Raw genomic sequence first — 4,256 nt, forward strand, 5'->3', positions numbered from 1 at the left:
GGTAATAACACAGTCTGACGTGAATCAAGCAGAGTCATGCAGCCAGAGAGAACGAGTAACGATGATGCTGATGCTTTTCTTTTTCGCTCTCGATGATTGACTGGAGCTGGAATGATATCGATGGCATCTTTCGTTAAATTTCCCATTCTCAACTTCCGTGGAGGATTTTCTGGTCAAAAAATGCACTCATGAAATCACTGTAATTAAATACAGAAGGAGTTACTCTAAAATGGTTTTCTTCGTAATTTTTCATTACAATCACCAAACCATTGATTATTGATTTGTAGAGTTGAGCAATTAGTCAGAGTGTTGCGAAAGACCTCGAATTGATGATAAAATTAACCGAATGAAGAATGTTAGAAGAACTGAATTGACCTCCGGCATCAAAAATTATGTCGTTCGTGAAATATATTTTAATGGAAATATATTTTACTGGGATGGAGAGAGATATCGGTAACCTCATTAAGAATAAAATATTCTGTCTTTCAAAAACATCAACGTCCTATTTCATTATGTTTCCAAATCGTTGTAAATATTGGAGGTTTAATAATTGTTCTCTCGAGAAAAATCTTCTTCCTCATTTGCCCAGTTCAACGACAAAGCACGAATGCATGGTTTCACCTTCTCGACAGGACAGATAGCTTTGCCTATAAAAACAGGATTACGACATAGAAAACCTTAAAGAATTCTATAGGAATTTCTATAGAACTTCTATTGAATTTTTTATTCGTTTTTGTCGTTTTCTATTGATATATTCAATAAGAAATATTCTACAGACAAAGTCAATAGAATCTCATTTTTTACTAGAATTTTTTGAAGTTGAATTTTTTAAGTTTTTTAGTTTTTTTTTTATTTTCTTCTCTTCAAAAAAAGTGAATGGAAAAACTTAGAAAATTTAAGCGCCAAAAAATCTATAGAAAACTGAGATTCTATTGACTTTTTCCATAGAAAATTTCCTATCGAACATATCAAGACAAAACGGCAAAAAAGGAATAGAAAATTCAATAGAAGTCTTATCATAGAAGTCTATAAAAATTCCTATAGAATTCTTTGAGGTTCTCTATTGAAAATTTTCGTATGTGATTCCCTGCAAGGAAAAATAGTTTAGAGGATAGGCAGGCATTATTCTTGTCGAGGGCAGGAGGAAAACTGAATAATTGAATTTCAAGTTGAAAAGAACGAATTTAATGATCCATTATTACTGGATTTTTTTCACCTATATGTTTTTCGAGACCGTGAGAAAACTCATCAACGTGGTACTCATGCGTCATCCCCTATGTTTGACTCCAACGTCCTCAAAGATGTTTCATCGTCTGTAAGAGCAATCAATGAAATTTTCGGGAATTAATGAGTAAATTGAATGATTACGCAGATAAGATGAGAGAAATGAGTGAATAAATTGCGGATTTTTGAATGCAATCGATTTTACTTACTGCTTATCACCAGTACACGTGCCACATACTTTTCATTGTCCCTGTATTTTACGGAGTATTTCATTCCTCGCACGAAACCTCTTGTAATGTACAAATAAACAACATGTCGGTGGTAAATAAACTTAACGCCGACATCGTAGGGAGTGCAATTCACACGTAGTTTCCGCGCTCATTCCAGGATTGTTAGGTTATGTTTTTTTTTCAAAAACATGTGGTCGAACGTCGAATTAGATGTTGAATTCAATGAGTCCCCAAACAATACTTCGCGGAAGAATATATATGTATACATCGATCCCTCCCCGGCGATTCTCCATTTAGAATTGAAATTAAATAATTGAAGGAGTTTTATTCTTCCCTAAATAATTTGGTCTTGAGGAATCGATTCCCCAAATCATTTAAAAGCTTAGAGTAATTAAAAAAAAATTTTAAATTATTTGTTTGCTAACTTACGTTCCAACTTAATTAATTTATAATAAATCAAATAATTTTCCCTAAATGTTGAAACCTCCTGCCAAAATATCCCCAAATTATCCCCAAAACATCTCCGCCGTGCCTACCATGTCGTCGGTCTCTTATCCCTCCAGCAGCTTTGTAACTCCGTCTCAACTTTAATCTCCCCAAAGTAGCCAGTAGTCGCCTTTTCCTCAGTCTCCCTGTCTATCTTGTTGAATCCAGATCTCCGTGATTTCCTCCATCTATATAATACTTTCATTATTGTCTTCCCCCATGGGTTCCATTCATTCATTTCCTTTAGTTTCTTGGTCACTTTTTGGCCAATCGACGTCCTCCATCTCGTTTAGTTTTACAAGGAAATTTTACTAAGAAGTTTTACTAAGAAAACTCCAGCTTCCACACATAGCTTGGCGTGTTTCTCGCAATTCCCATGCATACTTTAACATATCTTCCTTGTATTTTCTCAATGTGTTCCCATCTCCTCCAGCCCCATATCTCCGCTCCGTACGACGCTTTTCACTGCCATCTCCATTAAATATAATTGTCCTTATTATTATTATTATTTTGGTCCTCTAGTTTTGCTTTCCTCGTCTTACCCCACCTTTCGTCATTTTTCCCTACGTTTTTGATCCACTGAGGCTTCCACTGCATGATTCTTAGTTCATAGTGATTCTCTTCTTTTTTTTTCCTCTTATTGCTGCTATTCTCATTTCGTTCTCTTCCTCGTCCCACGTTAGCCATTCTTCCTCCACATTCAGTTTTTGGACACTTACTATTGTCATCGCGTCGAATATTATGGATATTCCCGAGGAATTACGATTTTTCATCTCCTTTTGTCTCTTTGAAATACTTACTTCGCCCTCCAGCTCCTCTATTTTCACTCCATCTATTTTTCTCCCCATTTTTTCCACTCTGGTTCTCTCCTGCAGGTTGTCCAGGAACCATTGCCTCCTTTTTCTGTCTTGTTTGGCGTTCCAATCCTCTTATCTTGATCCATTTTCTTCTCTCTTCTTTCTTTACGTTCCTCCTCTCCCTCGTCTAGTTGAAGTTTACTGGGGTATTCGTCCGATTCATTCTGTCTTTCCATCCTCGGTGGTCCTCTAGCTGTCCATTATTGATTCTGACTAGTTGGGTGCTCTCCTATCACATTGTTTGTTTCTCCTTCATTTCCACCACTGCTCTCATCTCCCTCAACTTCCCTGACAACCAGGTATCATGCGCCGAGGTCGAATTATCATTGAGCTCTCTGCTGCTTTCTGTTCGTCCCTGCTCACCTGATTGCTTCCTATTCCTTCCTTATCTCGAGTATTCGTTTCATCTCCCGGCATTCTTCGCCTTTCCTGTTCCCATGCGCTTGCCATTGTTTGCTCTCTCCATTGCCATGCTTGCGCTGCCATCCTCCATTTTCCCTACTGATTCCTTTCCTTACTGATTCCAACACAGCCTGTATTCTTCGCAGTTCTCTTCTCAGATTATCGCATTCTGCGTCATCTGAGGTCTTTTCTCTTGTTTCATGTAATTTCCTCAACTTGCGTTTCTTGTCAAACTCTTTCCATCTTATTTCTTCCAGCGTCACACTAATGTTTTCCCACTTCTGTTATTCCCGTCCTTATTGTCTCCGTCCATCTCTTTGATTCTTTCTCCATTTTTCACTGCCACTCCACCACCCACAGATTCTCGGTAATTGCTTTTTGGTTTTCATCATCTGTCGTGTTGTCTTCATTACCGTCTTCGCTATCTCTTTCTTACTCCCTGCATGTGTCCTCCAGGTTTTTCTGAGTTCCATAGCCTTCTCTTTCTCCCGTGACTGTGTTCTCTGACTTTTCATTCTCTTTCCCATTCTCAATTTTGCTTTGCTTTGATTCTTCTTTCCCATCAAAAAGTATCTTTCTTGTTCTCTTTCCTTTTCCCCTGTGTCCTATAGGTCAGGCATGGGCAAAGTCGGATCCTCGGGAGCCGGGGCCATAAAACACTATTAGACCCATTATTAGAAATACAATACCCCAATTGCGTGGAGCCCAGCGTAGTCAGGGTGGGAGTAGCAGCGTATACGAAGTGGGGCGCAGTTAGACAGAGAGAGCACCACGCGCTTTCCTTTCAAATTTTATAAACCTTACCGCCTAAAAATTCAAACAAATTTTCACCAATTCAACGTGGTAAATCCTCAGTTGTATCGGGGGTAATGATTCAAACATCGTGGTGCCAGAAATTGATTATTTCTTAGCTACCTTAATATTGAATAATTATTTTAGTAAAAATTGGAAAAAAATGAGATGTCAGTTGTGTAAAATTCAATAAAAATCCATTCTATTGGAACTGTATTAGATTTCTATGAAACCTGTACAAGTTTGTGATTGTAAAAAGCTGTTG

This window comes from Fopius arisanus, unplaced genomic scaffold (genome assembly GCF_000806365.1).
Source record: "Fopius arisanus strain USDA-PBARC FA_bdor unplaced genomic scaffold, ASM80636v1 scaffold00222, whole genome shotgun sequence".
Taxonomy (NCBI): domain Eukaryota; kingdom Metazoa; phylum Arthropoda; class Insecta; order Hymenoptera; family Braconidae; genus Fopius; species Fopius arisanus.